The sequence below is a fragment of the Lycium barbarum genome, chromosome 8 (genome assembly GCF_019175385.1).
Source record: "Lycium barbarum isolate Lr01 chromosome 8, ASM1917538v2, whole genome shotgun sequence".
NCBI lineage: Eukaryota > Viridiplantae > Streptophyta > Magnoliopsida > Solanales > Solanaceae > Lycium > Lycium barbarum.
In genome coordinates this window covers 84,456,573-84,477,145 of record NC_083344.1, presented here as the reverse complement: position 1 = coordinate 84,477,145, position 20,573 = coordinate 84,456,573, and the positions used below count along the sequence as shown (strand labels likewise).

The 20,573-nt window shown below is 37.1% G+C and overlaps 1 non-coding gene across 1 annotated transcript; it reads left to right on the top strand.

Annotated features, from left to right (window-relative positions):
- Nucleotides 1-20,292: 20,292 nt before the first annotated feature.
- TRNAC-GCA (transfer RNA cysteine (anticodon GCA)) lies at nt 20,293-20,363 on the top strand. Its single transcript has one exon. It is a non-coding gene; the product is annotated as a tRNA-Cys (tRNA).
- Nucleotides 20,364-20,573: the final 210 nt, after the last annotated feature.

Sequence of the window (20,573 nt, the reverse complement as noted above, 5' to 3'; positions counted from 1 at the left end):
TCGTGGATTCTGCCTGTCCGTTCACACTCGGGTGATACGAAGTTGATACGATTTTCTTGATCTTCAACCCTTCGAGGAAATCGTTGACTTTGCCGCCAACGAACTGAGGACCGTTATCACAAGTTATCTCGGCCGGGATGCCGAAACGACAAATAATGTGGTCCTATATGAAGTTAATAACTTCCTTTTCTCTAATCTTTTTGAAGGCCTGCGCTTCAACCCATTTGGAGAAATAGTCAGTCATAAACAAAATAAAACGGGCCTTACCTGGTGCCCATGGCAATGGACCAACAATGTCCATTCCCCACTTCATGAAGGGCCAAGGTGATATCACCGAGTGCAGCAACTCCCCGGGCTGATGAATTATCGGAGCATGTCTTTGACACTCGTCACATTTCCGGACAAAATTCTTCGAATCTTCCTCCATCCGGTTCCAGTAGTAACCGACTCTGATAATTTTTCGGACTAAGGCTTCAGCACTGGAGTGATTGCCGTAGGTCCCCTCGTGTACTTCTCTCATCACATACTCGGTTTCTCCGGGACCCAAACACTTGGCCAGGGGTCCGAAGAAAGACCGTCGATACAATTGGCCGTCTACCAAGCAGAAACGTGCAGCTTTTGTCCTTAGTGATCGTGATTCTTTTAGGTCACTCAGGAGCTTTCCATCTCGCAAGTAGTCGATGTACTTGTTGCTCCAATCCCAAGTTAAACCCATTGTGTTTATTTCAGCATGTCCGTTTTCTATCGCTGAATTCATCAAGTGCACCATAGTCCCGGGGTTGATTTCTTCCCCTTCGACTGAAGATCCCAAATCGGCCAATGCATCGGCTTCACTGTTCTGCTCCCTGGGTACATGCTGCATGGTCCATTCTTTAAACCGGTATAGTATCACTTGGATTTTTTCCAGATACTTTGTATCCGTTCATCCTTAAACTCGGAGACGCCATTCACCTGGTTAACGACCAAGAGAGAGTCGCATTTTGATTCAATTATTTTGGCCCCCATACTCCGAGCAAATTCCAAACCTGCAATCATAGCCTCATACTCGGCTTCATTGTTAGTCAATTTAACATTTCTAATGGATTGTCGAACGGCATCCCCGGCGGGGGTTCTAAGGACGATTCCTAGCTCGAAACCTTTGAGGTTCGAGGCCCCGTCCGTGTGTAGCGACTAAATACCCGAAGCTTTTCCCGAGGTTAGTAGAAGTTCTTTCTCAACCTTGGGGACCATAGCCGGGGTGAAGTTTGCCACAAAATTAACCAAGATCTGGGACATGATGGCCATCCGAGGCTTGTATTCGATATCATATCTGCTAATCTCTACGGCCCATTTAATTAGTCTACCCGATAATTCCGGTTTATGCATGATGTTCTTTAGAGGGTAAGTAGTCACTACACATATCGGATGACATTGAAAGTAAGGCTTGAGCTTTTAGAAGCACTTAGCAATGCCGATGCCAACTTTTCTAGGTGGGGATAAAGGGTCTCCGCTGTCACACCCCCTTTTAACCGGGTTAAATTTAGGGAGTATGACGTATTGGAGATTCCTATTTGTTTTGTTTTTAGGAGTCGCCACCTAATTAATTTAACGGTGAATTAGGACACCTAGAGGTTAACTAAGGCAAAGTTAAAACTAAACCTCAATTAATAGTCTGCTTAACCAGTGTGATTCTAGGTAAGGGCTCTATATTATCCTAAAGGGAAGGAGTTAGGCATCCTTTAGAATCCGTTAACTTACGGTTATCCGGCCAACTTAGGTTAATTAATTAAGGTGAGAATTTGTATAAAAGAGAGCTTTGAATGCCATTTTAAATAAAACTTATAAATATTGTTAAGGCTTTAAATAAAATGCTATTTAGAAATAAAACTTATAAAAGATAGTTTACATAAAAGAAGATTTTAAATGCTATTAAATAAAGCTTAAAATGTTGCTACGACTTTAAATGGAAGTAATAATGATGTCGTTTGAAAGAACACTCTGTACAAAATATGATGTATTGCATAAAAGAAGATTTTAAAGATTATTTAAAATAAAAAATTTGGAAATGCTAAAGCCTTGAATGAAAATGTAATAATGTTGTTGAAAATAAGACTTGCAAAAATATAACAACTCGCCTATAGGTTTTTTGCAAAAAATATGAACTTCTGACAAAATTTTGTATTGTATTAATATGGTGATGAGTTTTTTTTTTCATTTATATTAACTATACATGACTAAAAAAAAATGTATTATTGGATAAACTTTGTAGAATTATTCATAGAATGTGTTTGAACTTATATTTGCATATTAGTGACGTTTTGGAATTTTTGGGATGATGAGCACAAAATATGATTCTTTTAAACTCAATATATAAAGTCATGCTATTTTGAAAATCAATTATGCTAAATAAAATAAATATTGGACGTTATAAATAGTTTTAACAGGAAAATAAAAATGGGACTAATGGCGAATTTCCTTTCTTAAATCCTACCCATTATACTAAAGTTAACCCATTAAATTTTACTAAAATTCATCTGAGCTAGGAAAACAGCAAAGTAAGAAGTAGTCAAATAATACAATTTAAATGCATAAAACGAAATAGAGGCTGAAATAAAAATCAATGGGCTCAGCCCACATTTGAAGGACTGCTGCTGTTGTTGGTGAGAGTGGGTTCAAGCCCAGAAATTTTGTTTTCTATATTTTTTGTTGCAGACAGAACTGGACAGGAGAGAGGTCACGTTGGGCTTTTAGCCCAACTCCAAATGCTGAAGAAGACGAGTCTTGGACTCGTACGCGATAGTCATGCATAAAAATATGAGAGAAAAGGAATTAGTACATGATCAATAAGATTAAGCATACAAACATATGAATTCAAAACAACTCTGTTGATTACGTATATTATGTATATCCAAGTGCATTTCACGAACACAACTTCAATATGTCTTTACATGCAGATTTTTAACTGACATATATTTACACAAGCGCATGAAATTTGAGGAAAACAATCTCCACTGAATAAACCAATTGTGTTCTTGTGATTTTTTACATTAACTGCAGCACTCACACAGGACAAACTCAACAACTGGGCATGGCTTCATACCCAATTATATGCCAGCAAACAAATTTTGAATGTTAAAATGCGGTTTTCTATCAGTTGCCATAGTAAACTAAGACAACTGAAGGCAGTTTCTTGCCAACAGCAACACCAAACAAACACCAAGTGGCCAAACACATATCAACTGCTCATGTTTGCGTAGGAAATAAGACTGAAGCAAGCAGGGGAATAGAAGTAAACCAAGAGTGATACCCAAAGGAATATTTCAGATACGAAGGGAATAAATATCCAATTCAAAGCAAGCTACATTAGGCTCTTTTATCTGATCTTGGACAGAATTTAGAACAAACTGTGAGATGAAGTCAACCAGTTCATGTTTGTATTTTCAGATCTTTTACAGAAAATGCCAGGAAAAGAATAGCAAACGAGGGTCATATCATGAAAGATTGTACTCAACTTAAAGGAAACATCAGGGGTTAAACCCATAAGCGAACTGCCAGATAACAGCAAAATAAGGAGACAACCCGAAAGTACTATAATAACTTGAATCAGAACTACAATAATCTTAGTGTCTATTCTGAAAGACAAATGTAGCCATCGATTGCTTATCCATTCCAAAAGCAGCCACCAATCCCAACAGATAATTCAATGGAATATGACAATATCAATTTTTGGATTTCAACAAGTAATACATAGAGATATGCATTTAACTGATCCACATAATATTCTTAAGGGATGTTAATGAATGAAAACAGGCCTATTCATAATAAAAAGTGATCATTCCAACATTCATTAAAGCACACAAACCATCTCAAATCTTGATTATATTTAAGATCCTGATTCTGTTAGCACAGTCCACATCATAACCAGAAAAATCTCCCAGGGTAATATAAACAAAATAGAGTGAGAATCAATCCTTAAAGCAAGAAATCTGGATACTTATTCCTTATCAAATCAAACCTGTTAAACTGTACACAACATCATATTAGGTATTTTTAACTAGTCAACTTCAATTCTAAAATGATTCTCTGAATTTGCCATAATTCACATATACATTATGTTTCTTTAAGTTAACAGTTTCTATTTTGCACTTGAAACAAGCTTTTGCTTCTGAATCTGGGTTTCAACTTGACCTTGGTAAGCCAATCTTTATTTTTTTTTTAAAAACAAATCTTTCAAGTGTAATTGAGCATGTTATCACCAGTTTAATAAGTCATTACTTTCAAAACCCATCTTAAACAATCAAAATAACACATTTGTCAAGAAAGAAGAAGAAACAACAAATTTGTAAGCCAATTGAACCTTATGCTGAAACATACACTAACTCTTAAATTCTTAGTAAACATCTGACATCCTTTCATGATAGTGAAAAAAAAAACACATAAAACTCTTGCTAGTGATATTAATTAGTTCATTAATTGCATAACTTAATGACTCTTAACAGCTAATGATATGGACCTAATTCTGCAATTTGTAAGCCTCAAACATGCAAGATTAAGCCATTCAAGTAGGCAAATATGATCCTTGAAGCTAACATAGGCAGATAGTATATCATCTTCAAGGATTAATCTAAATTCAACTAATCACAGGGAAACCAAATCTGTACGAAAATTTACCAAATAATATCAGGCTTGACATAGACAAATGAACAATAGCTAGCTTGAGATGAACATGCACATTTTGCATTAGGTGTGACTAAGGTTAGGTATATACACGATTAAGCAACCAACACCTAACTGAGCTTATCTAATAAATTACCAATTCAGTGCTAAAACAAACATGTTTAAATGAGCTTAATCAAATGAGATGGAGAAAAATTAATGCATGCAAACGCGATTAACAGATCATCCAATCTGAATTAACACTTGATCAGTGCAATGACGTATCCATCAACAATGTAAATTAGAAGCATCGGGTGAATCTGAACTTTCCTATAAAGCCAACATACTCACCGAATTGAACTAAACAGGACTGCTTATGCTTAATTCAACCAGAATAACTCCAAACGAAACTAAAATACAACTAAGCAATAAATCAAACAAAAAACGGTTTCAAACAATCGGACAAATACTAAAATAATTTAAAGGAGGGAGATTTACCTTCTTCGGGTGCAGCGGAGTGGGTGCGAAGGTTTCGATCTAACCTCGGACACTTCAAATCTACTTCGAAACACTGCGAATCCCGGATTTGTATACCATCGAATCCAAACGGATGCCAAGGGCAAAAAAGAACAAAAAGGGTGTGGATTTCGACTCAATATCAAATAATATTGCTAAAAGAATGATTTAGGAGCTTCATAAACTATTTTTTTGTTGAGGTAATTTTGGGGTTTTTCGTGACCAGAAAGAAAAAATGAAAATTTCAGATTCTTTGGGGTTTTCGATTTTTCTCTTCCAAAGCTTTTTTTTTCTCCCCTTCAACAAACTTATCATCTCCCCCTTTATAGAGTAAGGAAAAAGAGGAGCGGAGGGAGCGTAGGTGATGATGAAAGAGGGAAGCAGGGGCGGCGGTGAGTGGAGAGTGGGGTAGCGGGGTACGACGATGATGATGATGAAAGGGAAAGAAAGGAGCGGGGGTAGGGAAAAGGGAACGGCGTGGTGGGGATGATGACAAGAGAGGAGCGGCGGCGTGGTGGGGAAGGAGCGGCGGAAAAGGGAAAGGGGGAAAAAGAAGAGAGGAGACGAAGGAGAAAAGGGTAGCGGCGGAAAAATGGGAAATGAGGGGAAACCCTTTTAGGGTTTCCCTTATTTTGGGTGAGAAAGGATCGGACCCGGTCCATTTGTGGACCGGATCGATTTTTAGATCGGGTATTAAAAGATGGGCTAAAATTAAAAAAAACATAGAATGGTTAAAAAATTGAGATAAAAGATATGGGCTAGTCCAAAAAATATTAGGAATTAATTGGACTTTGATTTGGGATCCGGTAAGTCAAAATACGGACCGAGTGCAGGAAATAGTTTGGCTTTTAAATTTGAATAAGAGATCCATTTTGATTAACGATGTACTGAGAGTGGCAAAATATCACCTAATACCAAAATATGTAATTATTAGAACTCGGGTAATAAGATTATATGGTGTTATAATAGTTGTGCAATAATATTTTTTTGAAAATCCACAGTAAAATAAATACCATTATTTAATTATGCAAAGATAAATACGATGCGTTGTGCGTAAGCTGGTAAAATACCGAAATGATATGAATTAAATAATGATAATAATAATAATAATAATAATAATAATAGTAACTGTAATAGAATAATGAAGTGTCGGTATTGATAAAAGGCTAATAATTTAGTAAAAAATAATATATATTTATTTTATTTTCTCAAAAATATTAGAAGCACAAATAAGTATTTCGGAGGAGAGGCGGGACAAAATTGGATGTCAACATCCGCATCCCCTAAAGTTCTACTCACATAATATATAGGGAATTGCGTACCTGATTCTTCTCGGACCAAAACACCACTTACCGCTACCTCGGATACGACAAGGTAGAGAAAAAGCTGCTCGTCCGCTTTCAGTGTGTGCAGTAGAGGCGGGCTGGACAAGTACCTTTTCAATTCTAGCAAAGCTCTTTGACACTCCGGTGTCCAAACGAAGTCATTCTTCTTCCTTAGTAAGGAGAAAAAACGGTGACTTTTGCGCCCGCGAGTTATTCGATAAAATGTCTCAATTAATGTTCTTATAAGTTATAGACTTGGAATTGATCTCGAATCCTTCATATGATGTAGCTAATCAGTTTTAAAGGATAAAAAGACTTGTGGGACAGGATTCGCTTCAACAACGAGGTATGTAGGGTTTTTTTTTTCTTGTGGTATGACTAGAATTCGACGAACTTTTCTTGAAACATATTTCCGATTAACATGAGATGAACACACATCTTTAGATTGAACTAAGTTCTTCCCCATCTATATGATTTATATCTAGCAACTTTAATGTTTATTATCTCTTGCAGTCATCGATTGAAACGTTTCCACTAAACTTGAATTGATCATATACCATCCGAATGAGTTGAACCCTTCTTCACGTGTAATTCATATCAAATATCTGACATGTTCTCCATGTTTATTATCTCTTGAATTAAAGAATAAAGAACGTAACGACAATAACAATAGTCGGAGGATAATGACGATAGGTCACTCCAACTCTTTCTATGATATCCCTTCTGAGGTCGGTCTTGTATTGAACTTACATATATGTATTTTTTTTCATTATAGCGTAGCGCTATACTCGGTCAGGAAGGCACGTAGATGTGCACCGAGATGTATTTTTTGCATTACCGCGCCGTGTCACAGACGGCTGGGCAAGCACGTAGCTGTGCATACCACTGATAAGTTAGGCAGAGATTTACCGCGTGCTTTATGGCTGCAGTTATGATGAGTTCACCCCATAAAGGGATTTATTATTATATGATATTGTATATGCCTCCATAGTGAGGAATGATTTTACGAGCATGCCTTTACATTCATGTTATAGTTATGGATGCCCACAGTAGCTTTGTTCTGAGTTTCAGGTTGTCTCTATATCTATTCTTATGTTATTACATACTTTATGTTTATGCTTACCGCCTTACATACTCGGTACATCTTTCATACTGACGCCCTTTTGTGCACTGTGATCATGCCCACAGGTGCAGGTATATAGGCCCGTGCACCTCCCCAGTAAGGTATCAGAGTTTAGCAGTTGGTTGTCGCACTCCACTTCTCTGGAGTTGTTGGTCAGAGTCATCGGAGCTTACAGACTATCAGTCAGTGCTTATGTGTTTTGTTTGGCCTTTTCATCCTTCTGGATAGTTATCTTTCTTTGTTATGGCCTTGTCGGCCTTAGATATGGATATATGTATTCTTGGGCCTTTCTGCTTGCAGGTTGTTATGTTTTATTCTCATTATTATCATTTAGTGGCCTTCTTGGTCCACAGTTCATGTTATAGAGTTCAGATATCACAGTTGATTCGCTCGGGCCTTCGGGTGCCGGCCACCCCTCTCCCCCAAGGTTGGGGTGTGACATTAACACTAGCTTATCATTCCAATCCATAGATTCTTGAAAATCAAGAAATAATAAGTGAAAAGGACTTTTGGGGGAATCTCAATAAAGGTATGATCTTTGACCTCTATTTGTGTTTATTAAACTGATTGAGACTGTCACACCCCTTTGTTTTTTTTTTGGTAAATAAAGAAATTAGTTTAAATTTATTTTTTCAAAAAGGGTTTTTTCCAATTAAAGTGACGGGGGATCATTTCATTTATTCATAGTCACCACTTGGAATTGAGTTTGGTGTTCCAAGTCACATTATTGAATCCCTCATCAAAAGTAAATGACTCTATGTATTGTTGGTCCGCAAAAATAAAAGATCGGGTAAGGAATTCTGTTGACCAGGGAGAAGGTATTAGGCATTCTCTAAGTCTCGTGGTTCTAGCACAGTCGCTTTTATTGACTAATATTCGGCTTAAATTAATCTTGGATAAACTCATGTTTGCATTCTTAACTACATTTACCTAATTTACTCGCTTAAAGTTGTGACTTATATTTTCGTCCTAGGAGCGTAGCCGCACATACGTCTTTTAAAGTTAACTACATATAAATCAAGGACCGTAACTGAACACATGATTAATCTTTTAAGGGAACCTAATTTTGGCTGACATTCGAGCGAAATCCTATTGCCTACTATTATTAACGAATTCGAACCATACTGTTAATGATCAGATTACTTTTAAATATTCATACTCATGCAGGCCATTTCATTGTTAAAGATCTAAAATTCCAAACAAATAAGATATTTCATGTTCAACAAATAATGATTCAATACATATGAATTTATATTTTAAGTATACATACATATGACCCAAAAAATAACATTTAAAATACATAAACTCTTCATCTCTTGAATCATATTATAAAAAAAAAATAAAAAAAATTGGATCTCTATAGATCGAACACATTAGCTATTTTAGTTTGACCTTTTCATTTTTCACGGCATATTAAACTCATATTTCTTACCCCTCTTCAAATATCATTTAACAGGTTATATTTCAATTTCAATTACAGGATCAAATTAATATGTAAAATTGGACATTCATCTCATATCATAACATCAAAGAATAATGAACAGTTGGACACATACAAAATGAGAAACTTCGTAACATTGGAATCAGGTCTCATACAATCGTAGCATTAAATTATATAAAGAAGATTGAGTGTTACCTCTGCGTAGATTAATTCGCAAAAAGAAAACAGCTACAATCTACTGATTTCCAAAGTTAACAATAGCTAACTTTTAGGTCCACGAACTTGAAACCACGAACGAAAACCTCGAACTTGAACAAAACCTTTTCGAAACTCCTAAATTACTCTCAGTATTTTCTCTCTCTCTCTCCATGTTTTTCTGTTTTCTCTACTGTTTCTGTGTTTTTTTTTTTTTACTCTTTCTCTGTGTGTTGTGCGTGTATGCATCTGTGTAGATGGTTAATTTATATAGGTATTTGTATGTGTGGTGGCGTGTGTATGTGTGTTTTAGAGATTGTGAGGGAGTGGGAAACTAAAGGGATTTGTTTTGGTGAGAATTTTGTGGGGAGAGGATAGTTAGTTGAGTGAAATTAGGGAGGATCGGTTTTATAAAAAAAAAAAAACGTGAGTGTGTTGTAGCTGGTGAGGGGTTTAGTATTATAAGAAATCTTTTTTTTTTTGTCCTTTTCCTTTTTTTTTCTTCTCTTTTTCCTTATTTGTTTTGTTTTGTTTAAAAGATACATAATAAAAATATTAACTAACAATCTTTAGACTACTAAAAATATAGAAAAGTTAAATAGCTAGTCCAAAATAAAATATAACTAAGAAAACTACTAAAAATCACTAGCTTATTTATTAAAATCTAAATTAGAAGAAAATATATTTTTGTAATTCTTTTTCTTTTGAATATGAAGGCAAAACTTATCCTAAAATATATCTCTATTTTTGTAGCTTTCGATCTTTAAATGTAAGACTTACTAAAAAAATGAGATAAAAATTAAAATATTTAACTAAACCTAATTAAAAATGGTGTAAAAACTTATGTTCGGTAAAAAATTAGGTGTTCACAGAATGCCCCTCTTTGCTTGGAAACATGAAGAGTTTTCAGGCAAAACAGTGAACACTGTGACTAATTTTTGACCTGACAATTATTTGAAAGGCGAAAAGAAATAAAAGAAAAGGATGTGACCGAGTCCTGGTTTTGGGCAGCCTACATATCCCGGGTAATAAGGGAATCAGGTCACATGTAGTTCAAGTGGGCATAAAGATGGAATGATGAGCAGGAGAATCGAATGAGGTCCCTTCGAGGTTCCGGTCTGTGGCTCTTGATATTACATAAAAAAGAAATGAAACATATAACAAAAGTGGAAATGAAATACAAGGTCCTATCTACTCCACTTATCTTGAGCCTTCCTTTGGACCTTCGTTTGGATCTTCAGTTATCAGCTCACCTTCTTTCGGTGGGTATATTGATCTCGAAGGTTGATCTTAAAGCTAGGATTTTAGACTTGGGTTGAGTCGTTGATGCTTGTTCTTGGATGCTTGTTTCTTGATTAAAAGCTAAGAAGATGAATCTTGAGACGTTAGGCCGCTTTATATATCAAAGCTAACTCTAACTGTCGTTGCGATTGAGCATTCTTCTTTTCTCTGACCAAAGATGGAACTTCATTCTCGAATATCAATTCTACGCTTTGCAGGAGAACCTGAAAGCCATCAAAGACAAACAAAAACGAACAACATTTTCCGTCCAAGTTTGCACTAAGAAAATTTTGTGAGTTATTAGTAAAAACTAGAAACTAACTACTCCAATGGAATGGAAAACATTGATACTAGGTACAAAAATAAAATAAGATTCCTGTTTTAAAATAAAATGCAACCAGGGAGTGTCGTACCCATTGAAGGCTTGAAAAGAAGTAAGGTTTATTGTTCCTTAAAATGCAACTAGGAATTGTTGTACCTTGTGAAGTCATGAAATAAGAAGTAGGGTTTTTTTCCCCCTAAAATGCAAATTGTACCCTTTCAAGTCATAAAATAAGAAATAACGATTTTTGTTCCCTGAAATGTAACCAGGGAATGTCGTACCCTATGAAGTCATGAAAAGAAACAAGGATTTTTGTTCCCTAAAATGCAACCAGGGAATGACGTACCCTGTGAAGTTATAACAAAAGGTAGGGGATTTTCCCCCTAAAATGCAACCACGAATTGTGGCCTATTAAGCCATAAGAAGAAATAGGGGTGTTGTTCTCTAAAATACAAGCAGAGAATGTCGGACCCTGTGAAGTCATAAAAAAAAAAATGTAGGGAATTTTGTTCTCTATAATGCAACCAGGGGATGTTGTATCCTGTGAAGGCATGAAAAGAAACAGGGATTTTGGTTCCCTAAAATGCAACCAGGGAACGTCGTACCCTATGAAGGTATGAAAAGAAAATAGGGTTTTTATTTCCTAAAATGCAACCAGGGATTGTGGTATCCTGTTAAGGCATGAGAAGAAATAAGGGTGTTGTTCTCTAAAATGCAGTCAGGGAATGTCGGACCCTATGAAGTCATAAAAAAAAGGTAGGGAATTTTATTCCCTAAAATGCAACCAGGGGATGTTGTACCCTGTGATGTCATGAAAAAAGGTAGGGGTTTTAGTTCCCTAAAATACAACCAGGGATTGTCATACCTTGTGAAGTCATGAGAAAAGTAGGGGGTTTTGTTCCCTAAAATGCAACCAGGGATTGTCATACCCTGTGAAGTCATGAAAAAAAGTAGGGGGTTTTAGTTCCCTAAAATGTAACCAGGGATTGTCGTACCTTGTGAAATCATGAAAAAAAGTAGGGGTTTTTAATTCCCTAAAATGCAACCAGGGAATGCCGTACCCTGTGAAGACTCAAAAGAAGTAAGTTTTTCCCCTTTGAAAATTTTCATTTTTTCTTTTTTTATTTTGAAATGGATTTTTTTTTTTTAAAATGCCCCAGTTTTTATCTGTTGGGGATATGAGACTTTTTATTAAGCGAGACTGAGCCCCATTGTAGTACTGCCTATGCATATCTTGCCGTAGCAAGAATCAGGTCAGACGCCTAATTCACAGTCTGTAGAAGCATTTAGATCTTAGAACATTCAAGAAGTAAACTCACACTCAGAAGGATGTTCAATGCATGCAATTGAGATACCATATGATTGGCCTTCATGTAAGTATCTACTAATGTGAGAACACTTAGAATGGGATCAAGTAGGACTTGTCATTAGCTTGTAATATAGGTTTAAGGATGGGAATGATACTTATTTGGGATAAAGTGACTATTCCCTCCTTGAGCACTATGCTTTCAATGCTTTTGCACTTCCGTAATAGTTCTTCATTTGCTTTGCCGCTTCTTCTCATTTCTCGTATTTTATTTTGTTTCTTTTCCTTTTTAAAGTTTTTTTCTTTTCTCCCTTTTTATGGAGTTTTCCTTCTTCTTGTTGGATATCTTTTGCAGCTCTTTCTTTTGTCCTTGTAATTTTGTTGGACGTTCGCATCCTTCACCTTTTCACTTTGTCACCCAATTTAGATCTTTGTAAGTACGCTCAGGAAGGTGGGGCCAAAAGAGGGATAGTACACTTATGCACTCAAAAGGTATAGGCTAAATTGTGGTTTATCCAAAGAAAAAGTTTTGTGCTCAAAATGGGAACACTAGGGATTGCATGTCATTTGGTAGGCTTGAAAGACACAATCGAGTTAAAGAAAGCCTGCAATCCTTTCTCAAACCAAGTGTTGCTCAAAATTTTGCCTCAACAAACATTCGAGCCAAGTTCTAGATCAACAAAGCATGTAATTGAATTTTCAATATAGCTCACCACACAATGCACTTGAAACGATGAGCTTGGATTAATTTGACCCTAACTTTTAACAAAGGATTTCTCAAGTGTTACATAGGTACAATCAAAAGGTACCAAAAGAATCTATGGTTCACAACAAAATTGGTCCTCTTTATCATCACAATTTTTTAACATATGTTACTTTCCCTTGCACACTCCTAAATATGTTAGTACCAACCAAGTCAAGATTTTTATTTTTTTGATAGTGGGACCGAACCCAAAATAAGGGTTGCCTGCGTATCTTGTTGAAACAAGAATCAGGCCAGGCGTAGTTCAGCAAGAGAGTAGACAAATGTATTATTTTCTTGATTTTTTTTTATCTTTATAAGAAAAGAAAACTGTTTTTTATTTTCGAAGAATTGAATAAAGAAGGAATAAAAGAAAATATTTTTGGTATTTTTTTAATCTTTTAATTTTCTACAAAGAGTAATCCTAAAAATAAGGTAGAATCTTTTTGGATTTTTGGAATAAGGAATATAAAAACTCCTTTGATTTAAATTTTTGAATAAGGATCACCGAACCCAATAAGGGCTGCCTACGTATCTCACTAGGATGAGAATCACGTGTGCGTAGTTCGTGAAAAATTAAAAGTAAAGTAAAAAAACTCTCTCCTTTTTTTTTGGCTTTTTTTTGTTGTTGTAAAGAATAAATCTCTTTTCTTCTTTTTTATTTTCGGATATTTTTAAATAAAGAATATTTTTTTTTTAAATTTTTGAATATTGAATAAAACTCTCTTTTTCTTTTTGGATTTTTTTTTCATATCCGGATCCGGAAAGTGCTGCCTACATATTTCATTAGGGTGATAATCAGGTGTGCGTACTTCGTGAAACTAGCTTAGACTCTTGAAAAAACTTTTTTTTCTACACCAATCTGTCACTACCTAATTTCCCAAGTCATGATGACACTAGTCTCACCGTACTAGTAAGCCAACACAAACCATTAACAGCCCAAAATATAAGGAAATACTAAAAGCGAAATTAGATCATACAAGTCAATTTCAAGTCTTAACAATCTTAAATAGAAATACTTAGAAGTTATTACAAATCTTTCTGAAATCTAATGTCATCAAACACAAGGACTGCTTAGGAGTACAAATAGTCTGAAAATACATAAATAGGACTGTCTAGAATGAAGAAAGACATAATGTAAATGATAAAGGAGAGTCCGGAGCCGTCCAGAACCATGGTGCTCACCCCGGTGTCTTAGCAAAGGCTCTAGCGGTCAGCCTGATAGTCACGAGCTCCACTGGTACTAGGAATCGAATCTCCACACAAAAAGGTGCAACAAGTGTAGTATGAGTACAATAAGCAATGAGTACTCCGCTGCATCGTTGATCGACCATTTCTGGAACAGAGAAGAGGGTTGGTTCACGATTCCAATCCACACTACTTTGCCATTTTTCCATAATACGAGATAATCACATTAACAGCTAAACCTACATAACAGATAGATTTCAATATAAGACAAGTCAAATACCTATAATCACAACAACAGTATAAAGTATGGATGAATGAGATGCAAATGCAATGCAAGGCCTGTTTCCACTTCCCGATATACACACGTTTGAATGTCAATGAACCGTGACCCATGGGGGGCTCGTGAGGCCTATATATCACCGCTCCGATAAATCCTCGGATCACGTTCTCATCATATCATATCTCAATAACCTGTCTCTTAGCCGACCAGACCATTTGTCAACGGAACGCGCTAAAGCATCATCACTCGTACGGAACTAGATCTGCATGGGCTCATAATCATATCTACAAATAGTATGCATGAAATACGTGTAAAGTATGAATATGGCATATGTCACGACCCAACCAAAGGGCCATGACGGGCACCCAGATCTAGCCTACTGAGCACCACAAGACATACATGCATCACATAGTCATACCAAAAAGTGGGCCATGAGGGCCATCACGAGACAACCTGCTAACTAATGGATATCATAAGCTTGAAGGGAAACAAGTGTTACACCTTGAAAATTCTTCGTACATGTACAGTGAATAGGTGAGCGAAAGACATAACATATGCGATGTTTTGGCAAGCAATAAGGGTGTAAATGGCCCTAATTAAGATTCTCAAAGACATCCGAGATGAGAAACGAAAGTTATTAAGGGAAAGCGAGTCGCATGTTGTATATCGGACAAGAATTTCGAGCAACGAGTTAACGAGGGCATAATGATGTCTTAAGTAATAACGTCCCTTAGATTGGTATTGAAGTGCTAAACAAGTATTAAGAAGGTTCCATAAGGATCGGAGAACAAACGAGTCGACGAGAACGGAAGTCATTTCAGTTGGCATTATACGGCCAAACATACGGTACGTATAAATTATACTGGCCGTATGTTGGACCGTATAATTGGCCAAGATGAAGATAACATTCTGGACCAAATGTACGGTCCAACATACGGTCAGTAAAAATTATACGGACCGTATGTTGGTCCGTATAAAGTCCCTCGGCCAGATTTCAATTTTAAATATAAGGGCCCTTTTTCACTTTATTTTCATTTCATTCCCACTCTCCACTTCAAGAACCCTTTAGAGAATACTCTAACATTCATCCATAAGAAAAATTCAAGGGGAATTGATGATCAACAACATAAAATCCATGGAGCAAAGCATATGAAACTCAAGTAGGATTCATCTTCTTCAAGAAAACCCTAAGGAGGCGAAGTGAAACTTTGGTGCAAGAGGAAGAATTCCATTCAAAGCTTGTTCCACCATCATCTAAGGTATGTTTCATGATTTTACTATGTTGTTTAAGGCATTGGAAAGCTAAGATGCTTGGATTGTAGAAAAACATGGAAAATGAGTTTTTAAAAGGATGAGTAGTGTCACAATTGAATGGAAGTTGGATGGAAATCATGAATGTTGATATGTTGTGATCATGAATACATTATAAATAACGTTTAGACCATGGGATAAGTGTGACATATGAGGAGATGTGATGATAGGCTAAAACCACTAAGTGTGGAGAAATTGGAGGAAATTGGTGGATTTTGCTAAATGTATATAAACGATGATTGTTGGTTTCTATATTGCGATTATTGTTGTGAATGTTTGGGAGCTGAAGTAGAATATGGGAAACGTAGTAGAAACAAAGAAAATGCTGCCCAATTTTCCCTAGAAATAGAAGCCTGTTCTTATAATTGCTTAACTAACGACGGCATGAACTCTCTTGAAGGTATACACGAGTGCATCATAAGGGAAACGAACAAGCGATAAGAATGGTAAACGTCCAAGGTATGTGAGGCTCGTCCCTTTCTTTCAAAGGCATGATTCCTATGATTATAATCCCATAAATGTTTTCATAGCCTCCGTATTTCCAAAAGTTAGATGTTCATGATTCCAAGGCATAACCCCTTTCCTAATAATTCATGAATGTTTCCAAAATGTTCGTATTTCCTAAACTAGAGGTTTATGACTCCGTAAGCTTTTATGACAACAACGATGGATATGTTTTACAATGACGACGATGATGTCAAGGGTGAGAATATTTCTATGATGACTATAATGAGAATGATTTTGTGTGTAAAGGTTCCCAGTTTATGATTTCAATGACGATATAAGAATGTTGAACTATTTCTTGATGTCTCAATTTTATTCATGGATGATGACTACATTTTCTTTAAGATTCCAAAAATATATGGATTGACTTCTTATAAGAGTATGACCCTATTTTATGTTCCTCTTGACGTTATTGTTCATATCTGTATTCTTCATGGATAGTCCCACCTTATAACAATTGTTCCTTCAAGGTGAGACATGACGATCACGATTTATTCATAATAAAATCGGAGGTTACCGACCTTACGTCACTCCGATAGAGCCATAGCTTTTCCTTGGGCTCTCATGCATGCTATATATATATTATATAAGTGAATGATATGTATATGTATACAGGGGATATGGGGAAAGGAGAGGCGCTATAGATGCATAGCCACCTGGTCAGCTGGCACATTATGATCTCATCCCGGACGCGGGATGCCCGGAGGCGGGATGCCCGGACGCGGGATGCGCGGACGCGGGATATATGGGTAATGGATCGGGCCGTTCGTTCCACGGCATTATATTGACACATGATGATATATGGATCGGGCTGCACGTTCCGTAGCAATACATGATATGATGTTTATGAGTATGCATGCATGAATCCGCCTTAAGAGGCAAGCAGCTACTGGTTATCTTCTTGTATTCACTTTATCTTCTTATTCTCTTCTTTATTTCTCGATGCATGCCTTACATACTCTGTACAATGCTCGTACTGACATCCTTTTCTTTTTGGATGCTGTGCTCATGCCCACAGGTGGACAGGGAGACGGTGCAGATCCGTAGGAGCCATCTGCAGACTTACAGGAGCACTCCACTATCCCGAAGAGGAGTGATCCTTTTGTGTATATTGGTATATGTCATCCAATAGAGGCTCGTAGATACTCGATGTGGGCTATGTGGTTCCACGACGTGGATAGTATGTATGTGTATAAAGTATATAGAAATATGTTCTTGTATTAGAGCATTATATTCTGTAATGAAAACCAGATCCTTTTTAAGGTTAACAGGGAATCGATGAATGATTGTTAAATGGGTTAAGGAAATGATAGCACGAGCGGTGCTCGGTGGTTAGCCCCGGGTACCCGTCGCGGTCCCCAGCTGGGTCATGACAACAAGCCCAAGAGGTATATATATACAAGCGTAATCAAGCTGAACCCAAGTACACAAGCCAACAAGGCTACCAAAGATAATGATACAACAAAATGCAGACTGAGATGGCAATAGAACATCTACCTGTGCGTATCTGTCTACGAGCCTCTACTAGAGTGCAAAACATAATAAGGATGGGACAGGACCCCGCCATACCCAAATGTGCACGAAAGAATCATACCAAGCTAGATTGCTACTCTGGAACAAGTGCAGTGCTCCCATACAAGCGTTGAGAAGGCAGCCTCAGGGTGTGAATCGTATCCCTGTCTACCTGCGGGCATGAACACAGCGTCCACAAACAAAAGGATGTCAGTACAAATAATGTACCGAATATGCAAGGCATGAAGAACAACATACTAAATAAATGAAGGAAACATGAGATAAAAGAGAATCAACCTGTACATATGAATGCCTCTGAAGACGGATGACATGCTGTAACGACCCGTTTGGTCATTATTGCATTTCCGGCACTTTTGATCCTTTCTCGAGATTGATTTTCTCTCTTTTGACCTGAGGGGACCGTTAATACATTTCTCGAGGTGTTTAGAATTTATTCGGGTGACTTTTTGTGAAATTGGGCTTAAAGCGAAAAAGGGTTGACTTAAAGTTGACTTTCGGGTAAATGGACCTTTATAGGAAATCTATCAATTTTGAGAGTTCTGGATGGTCGTTTAGAACTGGTGTGTATATTTGGTTTAGTTCCCAATGCACTCGGGTGCATTTCGGGACTTGGGTTGGGTAGTTGAATTTGAGGTATCGGGGGTTGACTCGGTCAACGAGACCTCCAATGGGAATTCTAAGGCCATGAGTGTGTCTGTAGCATATGTTTTTATGTATATCTACATATTTAGTTTGTGTTCGGGAGGTTCCGGGATGGTTCCGAGGGTCGATTTCAAGTTTGTAAGACACAAGAAAAATCTGGTGTTTGGTGACAGCTTTGGCGCCAAAGCAGTGGCATGGCGTGAAAGCACGGCCGAATCTCTGAAGTGGTAGCACGATAGCGCTGGCCTGCTCGCGGAAGCGTCCGGCGGTCCAGATTTCTTTTTAAAAGGCCATAAGTCTTTCATTCATTAACCACTCCGAAAATAGAGCTTTTGCGAGCATTTCAAGGCATTTTTTGGGGGAGAATCATTGTGGTAAGTTCTTCCATCTTCATTACCATTCCTTATTCGATTAATCATCATAGGAAAATCTATAAAATGAGCTAGTTTCTTTAAGAACTTGTGGATTAAAAGAGAGTTTTTATGAATTCTTCTTTCTAGACTTTTTAATGATGAAATTGATTGGATTTATGCTAGATTATGATGTTCTAAGGTTGTTAATCATATATCTTCCACTATTAGTGTTGGATTCTTGAATTAAGGGTTAGGGTATATACCCAAAATTGGGAGTTTTTCTTGGATTTTGAAATTGGATGAATCCTTGAGTTAATATTAGCAATTAGTTGATCGGTTTTGATCACCTAGTGCTTAATTGGATAATTTACACCCAAAATTTCTATTTTGCCCTTGTGGGCCCCATTTTCTTAAATTCTATGGTTGGTTTTGACCAAATTTGAATGATAGCAATATAGGTATCAATATTCATGATTTCTAATCTAGATTTCGAATATGCCTAGACTTCTTTGATCTTGAGGCTCAGCGGAAGGGCAAGGAAAAAGAGTGATTGGTTGGTGTTTGCTGTTCGGCCATCCAGGTAGGTTATGGCTTACCATTGGTGAGACTTCATGTAGCGAAGCATATATTTAGATGATATTGTCGAAGAAAGCATGTAAACCTTCGGGTATGAAGTTGAGTTGGATATTGTCTTAGGTTGGGCCTTGTTGTGCGGTTGGGGCTAGCTACCCCGTTGTGTTGTGACTTGATTGTTCTATTATGTTGGCTTGATGCCACGTGCTGTTAGTAGATATTGGAATCTTTTATTCCTTCTTGATTGTGATGTTGTAGTAACTTACGGGATGACGTTGATACGAGGATAGAGTTCTGTATGACTTGTGTAGTCTTTCATGATATTGGTGGCGTACCTATGTTGGTACTTGTGACCCTGATATATTGTTGGCGTACCCATTGTTGGTACATGTGATATTGATCTGATTATTAATGTTGATACACGAATTGCACGCACTCTCATGATATACTGTTGATATATTGTTGGCACTTGATGAAACACTGTGATGAACTGGGCTCGGTTTTTAAATGAGAGTGATGCGAGAGTTCGATATCCAATGTTAGCCCCGGAATAGTGGATTGAGGGAATGCATGGAATTCGCGGGTACCCCAAGGTGGTGCTGGTGAGAACCCCATCCAATGTTAGCCCCGGAATAGTGGATTGAGGGAATGCATGGAATTCGCGGGTACCCCAAGGTGGTGCTGGTGAGAACCCCCGTGGGAAAAGATTCGGGCCTCATTTGTCTGTTGGGCAAAGATCCGGGACGAGTAGCACTTAGACTTCGCGAGTCACCTTAGGTTGTGCTGTTGAGACGTCAATATTTCCGTTCGGAGTACATATAGACACAACATTTGCATGGCATTGCATTGCATTCATACATTATTGCATTGCATTGCATCATGACTTACACTGAGACGACTTGGTGTTTTTACTTGTGATGTTAGGAAAAATTAAGGAAAACAGAACTCAAGGTGCAAGTACAATAAAAAAGCAGTTCAGTAATCTGGGAAAGTTTTCATCTATTTTGTATTTGTAGCATTTTGGCGACATGGCCGAGTGGTAAGGTAGAGGACTGCAAATCCTTTTTCCCCAGTTCAAATCTGGGTGTCGCCTGATCAACAAAAAACTAAAAATCTCTTCTTTTCTTATCTTTACTTGTGATGTTGAATTTGGATTGGGCATATTGAGACTTGGCACATTTGGGATTAGATGCTCTACTTAGGCGATGACGTGTGCTTGGTTATGATTATGTTTGACTTATACTTGTTGATTTATCTGCCTATCTTGCTTTATTGTCTAAATTATGTTGGCTATACTTAGTCG